This window comes from Mobula birostris, chromosome 14 (genome assembly GCF_030028105.1).
Source record: "Mobula birostris isolate sMobBir1 chromosome 14, sMobBir1.hap1, whole genome shotgun sequence".
NCBI classification, from domain to species: domain Eukaryota; kingdom Metazoa; phylum Chordata; class Chondrichthyes; order Myliobatiformes; family Myliobatidae; genus Mobula; species Mobula birostris.
In genome coordinates this window covers 48,875,284-48,889,850 of record NC_092383.1, presented here as the reverse complement: position 1 = coordinate 48,889,850, position 14,567 = coordinate 48,875,284, and the positions used below count along the sequence as shown (strand labels likewise).

General features: G+C 53.1%; 1 protein-coding gene across 2 annotated transcripts in view; it reads left to right on the top strand.

Moving 5' to 3' along the window:
* Positions 1-14,567, top strand: part of LOC140209887 (voltage-dependent L-type calcium channel subunit alpha-1S-like) — a 419,288-nt gene that overhangs the window by 336,955 nt on the left and 67,766 nt on the right. The gene's annotated exons all lie outside the window — the stretch shown is intronic.

The following is a 14,567-nucleotide window of genomic DNA, read 5'->3' as shown; positions in this document are numbered from 1 at the left end:
ACTACTGCAGTTGTACAAGGCCTTGGTGAGACCACACCTGGAGTATTGTGTGCAGTTTTGGTCCCCTAATCTGAGGAAAGACATCCTTGCCATAGAGGGAGTACAAAGAAGGTTCACCAGATTGATTCCTGGGATGGCAGGACTTTCATATGAAGAAAGACTGGATGAACTATGCTTGTACTCGTTGGAATTTAGAAGATTGAAGGGGGATCTGATTAAAACGTATAAAATCCTAAAGGAATTGGACAGGCTAGATGCAGGAAGATTGTTCCCGATGTTGGGGAAGCCCAGAACGAGGGGTCACAGTTTGAGGATAAGGGGGAAGCCTTTTAGGACTGAGATTAGGAAAAACTTCTTCACACAGAGAGTGGTGAATCTGTGGAATTCTCTGCCACAGGAAACAGTTGAGGCCAGTTCATTGGCTATATTTAAGAGGGAGTTAGATATGGCCCTTGTGGCTACAGGGATCAGGGGGTATGGAGGGAAGGCTGGTGCAGGGTTGGATGATCAGCCATGATCATAATAAATGGCGGTGCAGGCTCGAAGGGCCGAATGGCCTACTCCTGCACCTATTTTCTATGTTTCTATGTTTCTCTCTGTGACGTGAGGAGACTCTCTCTCTGACGTGAGGAGTCTGTCTGTCTGATATGAGGTGACTCTCTGTGGCATGAGGAGACTCTCTCTCTGATGCGAGGAGTCTCACTGTGTAACGTGAGGAGTCTCTCTGTGACGTGATGAGACTCTCTCTATGACGTGAGGAGGGTCTCTGTGACGTGAGGAGTCTCTGTGACTTGAGGAGTCTCTCTCTGTGACGTGAGGAGTCTCTGTGACGTGAGGAGACTCTGTCTGACGTGAGGAGACTCTCTGTGACGTGAGGAGGGTCACTGTGACGTGAGGAGGCTCTCTGTGACATAAGGAGACTCTCTCTCTGACATGAGGAGTCTCTCCCTGTGACATGAGAAGACTCCCTGTGACGTGAGGAGACTCTCTCGGTGACGTGAGGAGTCTCTCTCTGACGTGAGGAGGGTTTCTCTGACGTGAAGAGTCTCTCTCTCTGTGACGTGAGGAGACTCCCTCTGTGACGTGAGGAGGGTCACTGTGATGTGAGGAGGCTCTCTGTGACGTGAGGAAAGTCTCTCTCTGACGTGAGGTCTCTATCTGTGACGTGAGGAGTCCCTCTCTGTGACTTGGGGAGTCTCTCTCTGTGACGTGGGGAGTCCCTCTCGGTGATGTTGGGAGTCTCTCTCTGTGACATGGGAAGACTCTCTCTGTGACGTGAGGAGACTCTCTCTCTGACGTGAGGAGTCTCTCTCTCTCTGACATGAGGAGACTCTCTCTGTGACGTGAGTAGTCTCTCTCTCTGATATGAGGAGACTCTCTTTGTGACGTGGGGAGACTCTCTCTGTGACGTGAGGAGACTCGATGTGACATGAGGAGTCTCTCTCTGTAATGTGAGGAGTCTTTCAGTGACGTGGGGAGTCACTCTGTGTGACGTGGGGAGTCTCTCTTTGTGACGTGAGGAGGCTCTCTTTGTGACGTGAGGAGGCTGTCTGTGACGTGAGGACGGTCTCTGTGACGTCAGGAGTTTCTCTCTGTGACGTGAGGAGACTGTCTGTGACGTGAGGAGACTCTCTGTGATGTGAGGAGACTTTGTCTGATGTGCGGAGTCTCTCTCTCACGTGAGGAGGGTCTCTGTGACGTGAGGAGGGTCTCTGTGACTTGTGGAGTCTCTCTCTGGCGTGTGGAGTCTCTGTGACGTGAGGAGACTCTCTCTCTGTCCTGAGGAGTCTCTGTGACGTGAGGAGTCTCTCTGACGTGAGGAGACTCCCTCTTGACATAAGGAGTCTCTCTTTGTGACGTAAGGAGACTCTCTCTGTGATGTGAGGAGTCTCTCTCTGTGACGTGAGGAGTCCCTCTCCCTATGATGTGAGGAGTCTCTCTCTCTGATATGAGGAGACTCTGTCACGTGAGGAGTCTCTCTCTGTGACGTGAGGAGACTCTCTGTGACGTGAGGAGTCTTTCTGTGACGTGAGGAGACTCTCTCTGTGACGTGGGGAGTCTCTTTCTGTGATATGGGGAGTCTCTCTCTGTGACGTGGGGAGTCTCTCTGTGATGTGGGGAGTCTCTGTGATGTGAGGAAACTCTCTCTGTGACGTGAGGAGCCTTTCTGTATGTGACGTGAGGAGACTCTCTCTGTGACGTGAGGAGTGTCTCTCTGTGACGTGGGGAGTGTCTCTCTGTGATGTGGGAAGTCTCTCTCTGTGACGTGTTGCGTCTCTCTGTGACGTGAGGAGACTCTGTGACGTGGGGAGTCTCTCTCTGTGACATGGGGTGTCTCTCTGTGATGTGAGGAGGCTCTCTGTGACGTGAGAAGACTCTCTGTGATGTGAGCAGACTCTCTGTGACGTGAGGAGACTCTGTGACGTGAGGAGTCTCTGTGGCGTGGGAAGACTCTCTCTGTGACGTGAGGAGTCTCTCTCTGTAACGTGAGGAGTCTTTCTGTGACGTGAGGAGTCCCTCTGTGACGTGGGGAGTCTCTCTCTGTTATGTTGGGAGTCTCTCTCTCTGTGACGTGGGGAGACTCTCTCTGTGACGTGAGGAGTCTCTCTCTGGTATAAAGAGACTGTCTCTGTGACGTGAGGAGTCTCTCTCTGTAACGTGAGGAGTCTTTCTGTGACGTGAGGAGTCCCTCTGTGACGTGGGGAGTCTCTCTCTGTTATGTTGGGAGTCTCTCTCTCTGTGACGTGGGGAGACTCTCTCTGTGACGTGAGGAGTCTCTCTCTGGTATAAAGAGACTGTCTCTGTGACGTGAGGAGTCTCTCTCTCTGACGTGAGGAGACTATCTGTGACGTGAGGAGGCTGTCTGTGACGTGAGGAGACTCCCTCTGTGATGTGAGGAGACTCTGTCTGACATGAGAAGACTCTCTCTGATTTGAGGAGGGTCTCTGTAATGTGAGGAGTCTCTCTGTGACGTGAGGGCACTCTCACTGTGACGTGAGGAGACTGTCTGTGACGGAAGGAGGGTCACTGTGACGTGAGGAGGCTCTCTCTGTGATGTGAGGAGTCTCTATCTGTGACGTGAGGAGTCTCTCTCTCTGACGTGAGGAGACTCTATCTGTGACGTGAGGAGTCCCTCTCTGTGATGTGGGAAGACTCTCTCTGTGAAGTGAGGAGTCTCTCTCTGACATGAGGAGTCTCTCTCTCTCTGAGTTGAGGAGACTCTATCTGTGACGTGAGGAGTCCCTCTCTGTGACGTGAGGAGTCTCTCTCTCTGACGTGAGGAGACTCTATCTGTGACGTGAGAGTCCCTCTCTGTGACGTGGGGAGTCCCTCTCTGTGATGTTGGGAGTCTCTCTCTCTGTGACGTGAGCAGACTCTCTGTGACGTGAGGAGGCTCTCTCTGTAACGTGAGGAGTCTTTCTGTGACGTGAGGAGTCCCTCTCTGTAACGTGGGGAGTCTCTCTCTGTGACGTGGGGAGACTCTCTCTGTGACGTGAGGAGACTCTCTCTCGACGTGATGAGTCTCTCTCTCTCTGACGTGAGGAGTCTCTCTCTGGTATGAAGAGACTGTCTCTGTGACGTGAGGAGTCTCTCTCTGACGTGAGGAGTCTCTCTCTCTGACGTGAGGAGACTATCTGTGACGTGAGGAGGCTGTCTGTGATGTGAGGAGGGTCTCTGTGATGTGAACAGTCTCTGTGACATGAGGAGACTCCCTCTGTGATGTGAAGAGACTCTCTCTGATTTGAGGAGGGTCTCTGTAATGTGAAGAGTCTCTCTGTGACGTGAGAAGACTCTCTGTGACGGAAGGAGGGTCACTGTGACGTGAGGATGCTCTCTGTGACATGATGAGACTCTGTGACGTGAGGAGTCTCTATCTGTGACGTGAGGATGCTCTCTGTGACATGATGAGACTCTCTCTGTGACGTGAGGAGTCTCTATCTGTGACGTGAGGAGTCTCTGTCTCTCTCTGACGTGAGGAGTCTCTTTGTGACATGTGGAGGGTCACTGTGACGTGAGGAGGCTCTCTGTGACGTGAGGAATCTCTCTCTGACGTGAGGAGTCTCTCTCTCTGACGTGAGGAGTCTCTCTCTCTCTGACGTGAGGAGACTCTTATCTGTGACGTGAGGAGTACCTCTCTGTGACGTGGGGAGTCTCTCTCTGTGACGTAAGGAGTCTCTCTCTGTGACGTGAGGAGTCCCTCTCTGTGACGTGGGGAGACTCTCTCTGTGAAGTGAGGAGTCTCTCTCTGACGTGAGGAGTCTCTATCTGTGACGTGAGGAGTCTCTGTCTCTGACATGAGGAGATTCTCTCTGTAACGTGAGGAGACTGTCTGTGACGTGAGGCGTCTCTCTCTGACGTGAGAAGGGTCTCTGTAACATGAGGAGTCTCTCTCTCTGTGACATAAGAAGACCTTGTGATGTAAGGAGACTCTCTCTGTGACGTGAGGAGTCTCTTTGTGACATGAGGAGGGTCACTGTGACGTGAGAAGGCTCTCTGTGACGTGAGGAGTCTCTATCTGTGACGTGAGGAGTCTCTCTCTCTCTGACGTGAGGAGTCTCTCTCTCTGGTATGAAGAGACTGTCTCTGTGACGTGAGGAGTCTCTCTCTCTGACGTGAGGAGACTCTGTGACGTGAGGAGTCCCTGTCTGTGACGTTGGGAGTCTCTCTCTTGGTGACGTGGGGATACTCTCTCTGTGACGTGAGGAGACTCTCTCTCTGACATGAGGAGTCTCTCTCTTTGGTATGAAGAGACTGTCTCTGTGACGTGAGGAGTTTCTCTCTCTGACGTGAGGAGACTATCTGTGACGTGAGGAGGCTGTCTGTGACGTGAGGAGACTCCCTCTGTGATGTGAGGAGACTGTCTGACGTGAGTAGACTCTCTCTGATTTGAGGAGGGTCTCTGTAACGTGAGGAGTCTCTGTGTGACGTGAGGAGACTCTCACTGTGACGTGAGGAGACTCTCTGTGACGGAAGGAGGGTCACTGTGACGTGAGGAGGCTCTCTGTGACATGATGAGACTCTCTCTGTGACGTGAGGAGTCTCTCTCTCTGATGTGAGGAGACTCTCTCTGTGATGTGAGGAGTCTCTCTCTGTGACGTGAGGAGACTCTCTCTGTGATGTGAGGAGACTCTGTGACGTGAGGCGTCTCTCTCTGACGTGAGTAGGGTCTCTGTAACATGAGGAGTCTCTCTCTCTGTGACGTAAGAAGACTTTGTGATGTAAGGAGACTCTCTCTGTGACGTGAGGAGTCTCTTTGTGACATGAGGAGGGTCACTGTGACGTGAGAAGGCTCTCTGTGACGTGAGGGGTCTCTATCTGTGACGTGAGGAGTCTCTCTCTCTCTGACGTGAGGAGTCTCTCTCTCTGGTATGAAGAGACTGTCTCTGTGACGTGAGGAGTCTCTCTCTCTGACGTGAGGAGTCCCTGTCTGTGACGTTGGGAGTCTCTCTCTCGGTGACGTGGGGAGACTCTCTCTCTGGTATGAAGAGACTGTCTCTGTGACGTGAGGAGTCTCTCTCTCTGACGTGAGGAGACTGTCTCTGTGACGTGAGGAGTCTCTCTCTCTGACGTGAGGAGACTCTCTCTGATTTGGGGAGGGTCTCTGTAACGTGAGGAGTCTCTCTCTCTCTGACGTGAGGAGTCTCTCTCTCTGATATGAGGAGACTGTGACGTGAGGAGACTCTGTCTGTGACGTGAGGAGGGTCTGTGTGACGTGAGGAGTCTCTGTGACGTAAGCAGACTCTCCCTGTGACGTGAGGAAACTCTCTGTTACGTGAGGAGGGTCTCTGTGACGTGAGGAGGCTCTCTGTGACTTAAGAGACTCTGTCTGACGTGAGGAGCGTCTCTGTAACGTGAGGAGTCTCTATCTCTGATATGAGGAGACTCTGTGACGTAAGAAGTCTCTCTCTGTGACGTGGGGAGACTCTCTCTATTACGGGGGGAGTCTCTGTGACATGAGGAGGCTGTCTGTGAAGTGAGGGGTTTCTCTCTCTGTAACGTGAGGAGGCTCTCTGGGACGTGAGGAGTCCTTTTCTGTGACATGGGTAGTCTCTCTCTGTGACGTTTGGAGTCTCCCTCTCTGTGCCGTGGGGAGGCCCTCTCTGTGATGTGAGGAGACTCTCTCTCTGACGTAAGGAGTCTCTCTCTCTCTGACATGAGGAGTCTCTATCTCTGATACGAGGAGACTCTCTGTGACGTGAGGAGACTCTGTGACATGACGAGTCTCTCTGTGACATGAGGAGGCTCTCTGATGTGAGGAGTCTCTCTGTGACATGAGGAGTCTCTCTCTGTGACGTGAGGAGAGTTTCTCTGTGACGTGAGGAGTCCCTCTCTGTGACATGGGGAGTCTCTCTGTGACGTTGGGAGTCTCTCTCTCTGTGACGTGGGGAGACTCTTTCTGTGACATGAGGAGTCTCTCTGTGAAATGAGGAGGCTCTCTGATGTGAGGAGTCTCTCTCTGTGACGTGGGGAGAGTTTCTCTGTGACGTGAGGAGGCTGTCTGTGACGTGAGGAGTCCCTTTCTGTGACATGGGTAGTCTCTCTCTGTGACGTTGGGAGTCTCTCTCTCTGTGACATGGAGAGGCCCTCTCTGTGATGTGAGGAGACTCTCTCTCTGACGTGAGGAGTCTCTCTCTCTGATACGAGGAGACTCTCTGTGACGTGAGGAGACTCTGTGACATGAGGAGACTCTCTGATGTGAGGAGTCTCTCTGTGACATGAGGAGTCTCTGTGACATGGGGAGAGTTTCTCTGGAACGTGAGGAGTCTCTCTGTGACATGAGGAGACTGTGATGTGAGGAGTCTCTCTGTGACGTGGGGAGAGTTTCTCTGTGACGTGAGGAGGCTCTCTGACGTGTAGAGTCAATCTCTCTGTGACGTGGGACTACTCTCTGTGACGTAAGGAGGCACTCTGTGACGTGAGGAGTCTCTCTGTGACGTGAGGAGGGTCTCTGTGACGTGAGGAGGCTCTCTGTGACGTGAGGAGTCCTTTTCTGTGACGTGGGTTGTCTCTCTCTGTGACGTTGGGAGTCTCTCTCTGTGACGTGGGGAGGCCCTCTCTGTGACGTGAGGAGACTCTCTCTCTGACGTGAGGAGTCTCTCTCTCTCTGACGTGAGGTCTCTCTCTCTGATACGAGGAGACTCTCTGTGACGTGAGGAGACTCTGTGACATGACGAGTCTCTCTCTCTGTGACATGAGGAGGCTCTCTGATGTGAGGAGTCTCTCTGTGACATGAGGAGTCTCACTCTGTGACGTGGGGAGAGTTTCTCTGGGAAGTGAGGAGTCTCTCTGTGACATGAGGAGACTTTATGACATGAGGAGTCTCTCTCTCTTTGAAATGAGGAGGCTCTCTGATGTGAGGAGGCTCTCTGTGACGTGAGGATCTCTCTCTATGTGACGTGGGGAGGCTCTCTGTGACGTGAGGAGGGTCTCTGTGACATGAGGAGTCTCTGTGACGTGAGGAGACTCTCTCTCTGACGTGAGGAGGGTCTCTCTGTGACGTGAGGATCTCTCTGTGACGTGGGGAGGCTCTCTGTGACGTGAGGAGGGTCTCTGTGACATGAGGAGTCTCTGTGACGTGAGGAGACTCTCTCTCTGACGTGAGGAGGGTCTCTCTGTGACGTGAGGAGGGTCTCTTCTGTGATGTGAGGAGTCTCTCTCTTTGACGTGAGGAGGCTCTGTGACATGAGGAGGCTCTCTGCGAAGTGAGGGGTTCCTCTCTCTGTAACGTGTGGAGACTCTCTCTGTGACGTGAGGAGTCTCTCTGTGACGTGAGGAGACTCTCTCTGTGACGTGGGGAGTCTCTCTCTCTGTGACGTGGGGAGACTCTGTGACGTGTGGAGACTCTCTTTGTGACGTGAGGAGACTGTCTCACGTGAGGAGACTCTCTGACGTGGGGAGACGCTCTGTGACATGGGGGACTCTTTCTGTGACGTGAGGAGTCTCTCTCTGTGACGTGGGGAGTCTTTCTCTGTGACGTGAGGAGGGTCTCTGTGACGTGAGGAGGGTCTCTGTGACGTGAGGAGTCTCTGTGACATGAGGAGACTCTCTCTGACGTGGGGAGACGCTCTGTGACATGGGGAGTCCCTCTCTGTGACGTGAGGAGTTTCTCTGTGACGTGGGGAGACTCTCTCTGTGACGTGAGGAGGCTCTCTGAGACGTGAGGAGGCTCTCTGTGATGTGAGGAGGGTCTCTGTGACGTGAGGAGACTTTCTCTCTGACGTGAGGAGTCTCTCTCTCTCTCTGACGTGAGGAGTCTCTCTCTCTGATATGAGGAGACTGTGACGTGAGGAGACTCTGTCTGTGACGTGAGGAGGGTCTGTGTGACGTGAGGAGTCTCTGTGACGTAAGCAGACTCCCTGTGACGTGAGGAAACTCTCTGTTACGTGAGGAGGGTCTCTGTGACGTGAGGAGGCTCCCTGTGACTTAAGAGACTCTGTCTGACGTGAGGAGCGTCTCTGTAACGTGAGGAGTCTCTATCTCTGATATGAGGAGACTCTGTGACGTAAGAAGTCTCTCTCTGTGACGTTTGGAGTCTCTGTGATGTGAGGAGTCCCTCTCTGTGATGTGGGGAGTCTCTCTCTGTGACATGGGGAGACTCTGTGACGTGAGGAGACTCTCTCTGTGACGCGAGGAGTCCCTCTCTCTCTGAAGTGAGGAGTCTTTCTCTCTGATATGAGGAGACTCTCTGTGACGTGAGGAGACTCTCTCTGACGTGGGGAGACGCTCTGTGACATAGGGAGACTCTTTCTGTGACGTGAGGTGGCTCTCTGAGACGTGAGGAGGCTCTCTGTGACATGAGGAGGGTCTCTGTGATGTGAGGAGGGTCTCTTTGACGTGAGAAGACTCTGTGACGTGAGGAGTCTCTCTCTCTGACATGAGAAGTCTCTCCATCTGACGTGAGGAGTTTCTCTCTGATGTCAGGAAACTCTATCTGTGACGTGAAGAGTCCCTCTCTGTGACATGGGGAGTCTCTCTCTGTGACGTTGGGAGTCTCTCTCTCTGTGACGTGGGGAGACTCTCTCTGTGACGTGAGGAGACTATCTCTCTGACGTGAGGAGTCTCTCTCTCTCTCTCTGACGTGAGGAGTCTCTCTCTTTGATATGAGGAGTCTCTCTGTGACGTGAGGAGACTCTCTGTGACGTGAGGAGTCTCTCTGTGACATGAGGAGACTATCTCTGTGACGTGAGGAGACTCTCTCTGTGACGTGAGGAGACTCTCTGTGACGTGAGGAGTCTCTCTCTGTGACGTGGGGAGTCTCTCTGTGACGTTAGGAGACTCTCTTTCTCTGACGTGAGGAGACTCTGTGACGTGAGGAATCTCTCTCTGTGACGTGAGGAGTCTTTGTCTCTGTGATGTGAGGAGACTCTCTCTGTGACGTGGGGAGTCTCTCTGTGACGTGAGGAAACTCTCCCTGTGACGTGACGAGTCTCTCTCTCTGTGACGTGAGGAGACTATCTCTGTGACGTGAGGAGGCTCTCTGATGTGAGGAGTCTCTCTCAACGTGAGGAATCTCTCTCTGTGAAGTGGGGAGACTCTCTCTGTGACGTGGAGAGACTCTCACTGTGACGTGAGGAGTCTCTCTGTGACGTGAGGAAACTCTCCCTGTGACGTGACGAGTCTCTCTCTCTGTGACGCGAGGAGGCTCTCCCTCTGACGTGAGCAGTCTCTCTCTCTCTGATGTGAAGAGTCTCTCTCTCTGATATGAGGAGACTCTCTGTGACGTTAGGAGACTCTCTCTGTGACGTGAGGAGGGTCTCTGTGACGTGAGAAGACTCTGTGACGTGAGGAGTCTCTCTCTGTGACGTCGGGAGACTCTGTGACGTGAGGAGTCTCTCTGTGACGTGAGGAGACTCTCTCTGTTACGTGAGGAGGCTCTCTGACGTGAGGAGGGTCTCTGTGACGTGAGGAGACTCTGTCTGACGTGAGGAGACTCTCTCTGATGTGAGGAGGGTCTCTGTAATTAAAGGAGTCTCTCTGTGACGTGAGGAGACTCTGTCTGTGACGTGAGGAGTCTCTCTCTCTCTGACGTGAGGAGTCTCTCTCTCTGACGTGAGGAGTCTCTCTCTCTGAAGTGAGGAAACTCTATCTGTGACGTTAGGAGACTCTCTCTGTGACGTGAGGAGGGTCTCTGTGACGTGAGAAGACTCTGTGACGTGAGGAGACTCTCTCTGTGACGTGAGGAGGCTCTCTGTGACGTGAGGAGGGTCTCTGTGACGTGAGGAGACTCTGTCTGACGTGAGGAGACTCTCTCTGATGTGAGGAGGGTCTCTGTAATTAAAGGAGTCTCTCTGTGACGTGAGGAGACTCTGTGACGTGAGGAGTCTCTCTCTCTCTGACGTGAGGAGTCTCTCTCTCTGACGTGAGGAGTCTCTCTCTCTGAAGTGAGGAAACTCTATCTGTGACGTGAGGAGACCCTCTCTGTGACACGGGGAGTCTCTCTCTGTGACGTGAGAAGACTCTGTGACGTGAGGAGACTCTCTCTGTGACGTGAGGAGACTCTGTCTGACGTGAGGAGGGTGTCTGTAACATGATGAGTCTCTCTCTCTGTGACGTGAGAAGACTCTGTGATGTGAGGATGGTCTCTGAGACGTGAGGAGTCTCTCTCTGTGACGTGAGTAGACTCTTCCTGTGTCGTGAGCAGACTCTCCCTGTGTCGTCAGGACTCTCTCTGTGACGTGAGGAGGCTCTCCCTCTGTCGTGAGGACTCTCTCTGTGACGTGAGGAGGCTCTCTGTGACGTGAGGAGGGTCTCTGTGACGTCAGAAGACTTTGTGACGTGAGGAGTCTCTCTCCGTGACGTGGGGAGACTCTCTCTGTGATGTGAGGAGTCTCTGTGACGTGGGGAGACTCTCTCTGTGATGTGAGGAGTCTCTGTGACGTGGGGAGACTCTCTCTGTGACGTGAGGAGTCTCTGTGACGTGAGGAGGCTCTCTGTGACGTGAGGAGTCTCACTGTGTGACATGAGGAGTCTGTCAGTGACGTGATGAGACTCCCTCTGAGACGTGAGGAGGCTCTCTGTGACGGGAGGAGGGTCTCTGTGACGTGAGGAGTGTCTGTGACGTGAGGAGACTCTCTCTATGACGTGAGGAGACTCTCTCTGATGTGAGGAGGGTCTCTGTCACGTGAGGAGTCTCTCTGTGACGTGAGGAGTCTCTGTGACGTGAGGAGGGTCTCTGTGACGTGAGGAGGCTCTCTGTGACGTGAGGAGACTCTCTCTGTGACGTGAGGAGTCTCTCTCTGTGACTCTCTCTGTGATGTGAGGAGACTCTCTGATGTGAGGAGGGTCTCTGTCACATGAGGAGTCTCTCTGTGACGTGAGGAAACTCTATCTGTGACGTGAGGAGTCCCTCTCTGTGACATGGGAAGTCTCTCTCTGTGATGTTGGGAGTCTCTCTCTCTGTGATGTGGGGAGACTCTCTCTGTGACGTGAGGAGACTTCCTCTCTGATGTGAGGATTCTCTCTCACTCTGACGTGAGGAGTCTCTCTCTCTGATATGAGGAGACTCTCTCTGTGACGTGAGGAGGCTGTCTGTGACGTGAGGAGGGTTTCTGAGACGTGAGGCGACTCTTTCTGATGTGAGGAGACTCCCTGTAATGTGAGGAGTCTCTCTGTGACATGAGGGGTTTCTGTGACGTGAGGAGACTCTCCCTGTGACGTGAGGAGACTCTCTGTGACGTGAGGAGGGTCTCTTTGACGTGAGGAGTCTCTCTGTGACGTGAGGAGTCTCTCTCTGTGACATGAGAAGACTCTCTGTGACGTCACGAGACTCTGTGACATGAGGAGAGTTTCTCTAACATCAGGAGTCTCTCTCTCTATGACATGAGGAGTCTCTCTCTGTGACATGAGGAGTCTCTCTCTGTGATGTGGGGAGACTCTCTCTGTGACGTGAGGAGGGTCTCTGTGACGTGAGGAGACTCCCTCTGTGACATGGGGAGACTCTGTCTGACGTGAGGAGACTCTCTCTGATGTGAGGAGGGTCTCTGTAATGTGAGGAGACTCTCTCTGACCTGAGGAGTCTCTCTCTCTGACATGGGGAGACTGTCTCTGTGACGTGAGGAGTCTCTCTCTGTGACGTGAGGAGACTTTCTCTGTGACGTTAGGAGGGTCTGTGATGTGAGAAGACTGTCTGACATGAGGAGTCTCTCTGATGTGAGGAGGGTCTCTGTAACGTGAGGAGTCTCTCTCTGTGACGTGAGGAGACTCTCCCTGTGTCTTGAGGAGACTCTCCCTTTGACGTGAGGAGACTCTTTATGACGTGAGGAGTCTCTCTGTGACGTGAGGAGTCTCTCTGTGACGTGAGAAGACTCTGTGACGTGAGGAGACTCTCCCTGTGACGAGAGGAGTCTCTCTGTGACGTGAGGAGTGTCTCTGTGATGTGAGGAGTCTCTCTCTGTGACGTGAGAGGACTCTCTGTGACGTGAGGAGACTCTCTGTGTGACGTGAGGAGACTCTGTCTGACGTGAGGAGGGTCTCTGTAACATGACGAGTCTCTCTCTCTGTGACGTGAGAAGACTCTGTGACGTGAAGAGACTCTCCGTGTGACGAAAGGAGTCTCTCTGTGACGTGAGGAGTGTCTCTGTGACGTGAGGAGTCTCTCTGTGACGTGCGGAGACTCTCTGTGACGTGCGGAGACTCTCTGTGACGTGAGGAGGCTCTCCCTGTGTCGTGAGGACTCTCCCTGTGACGTGAGGAAGGGCTCTGTGACGTCAGAAGATTCTGTGACGTGAGGAGTCTCTCTCTCTGACGTGGGGAGACTCTCTCTGTGACGTGAGGAGTCTCTGTGACGTGAGGAGGCTCTCTGTGACGTGAGGGTTTTCTCTATCTGTGACGTGAGGAGTCCCTCTCTGTTACGTGGGGAGTCTCTCTCTGTGACGTTGGGAGTCTCTCTCTCTCTTTGACATGGGGAGACTCTGTGATGTGAGGAGACTCTCTCTCTGAAGCGAGGAGTCTCTCTCTCAAGTGAGGAGTCTCTCTCTCTGATATGAGGAGACTCTCTGTGAAGTGAGGAGACTCTCCCTGTGACGTGAGGAGACTGTCTCACGTGAGGAGACTCTCTCTGACGTGAGACGCTCTGTGACATGGGGAGTCTTTCTGTGACGTGAGGAGTCTCTCTCTCTGTGACGTGAGGAGACTGTGATGTAAGGAGACTCTCTCTGTGACGTGAGGAGATTCTCTGTGACATGAGGAGGGTCTCTGTGACGTGAAGAGTCTCTCTCTCTGATGTGAGGAGACTCTCTCTGTGACGTGGGGAGACTCTCTCTGTGACGTGAGGAGTCTCTCTGTGACATGAGGAGTCTCTCTGTGACGTGAGAAGACTCTGTGACGTGCGGAGACTCTCTGTGACGTGCGGAGACTGTGTGAATTGAGGAGTCTCTCTCTGTGACGTGAGAGGACTCTGTGACGTGGAGACTCTCTCTGTGACGTGAGGAGACTCTGACGTGAGGAAGGTCTCTGTAACGTGACGAGCCTCTCTCTCTGTGACGTGAGAAGACTCTGTGATGTGAGGAGACTCTCCGTGTGACGAGAGGAGTCTCTCTGTGACATGAGGAGTGTCTCTGTGACGTGAGGAGTCTCTCTGTGACGTGCGGAGACTCTCTGTGACGTGCGGAGACTCTGTGTGACGTGAGGAGACTCTCTCTGTGATGTGAGGAGGCTCTCCCTGTGTCGTGAGGGCTCTCCCCGTGTCGTGAGGGCTCTCCCCGTGTCGTGAGGACTCTCCCTGTGACGTGAGGAGGCTCTCTGTGATGTGAGGAGGGGCTCTGTGACGTCAGAAGACTCTGTGACGTGAGGAGTCTCTCTCTCTGACGTGGGGAGACTCTCTCTGTGACATGAGTCTCTGTGACGTGAGGAGGCTCTCTGTGACGTGAGGGTTTTCTCTATCTGTGACGTGAGGGTTTTCTCTATCTGTGACGTTAGGAGTCTCTCTCTCTTTGACATGGGGAGACTCTGTGATGTGAGGAGACTCTCTCTGTGATGCGAGGAGTCTCTCAAGTGAGGAGTCTCTCTCTCTGATATGAGGAGACTCTCTGTGAAGTGAGGAGACTCTCTCTGTGACGTGAGGAGACTGTCTCACGTGAGGAGACTCTCTCTGACGTGGTGAGACGCTCTGTGACATGGGGAGACTCTTTCTGTGACGTGAGGAGTCTCTCTCTCTGTGACGTGAGGAGACTCTCTCTGTGACTTGAGGAATCTCTGTGACATGAGGAGTCTCTGTGACGTGAGGAGACTCTCTCTGTGACTTGAGGAATCTCTGTGACATGAGGAGTCTCTGTGACATGAGGAGACTCTGTCTGATGTGAGGAGACTGTCTAACGTGAGGAGTCTCTCTGACGTGAGAAGGGTCTCTGTAACATGAAGAGTCTCTCTCTCTGTGACGTAAGAAGACTGTGATGTAAGGAGACTCTCTCTGTGACGTGAGGAGGGTCTCTGTGACGTGAAGAGTCTCTCTGTGACGTGAGGAGTCTCTCTCTGTGACATGAGAAGACTCTCTGTGATGTCACGAGACTCTCTCTGTGACGTGGGGAGACTCCCTCTGTGACGTGAGGAGGGTCTCTGTGATGTAGGGA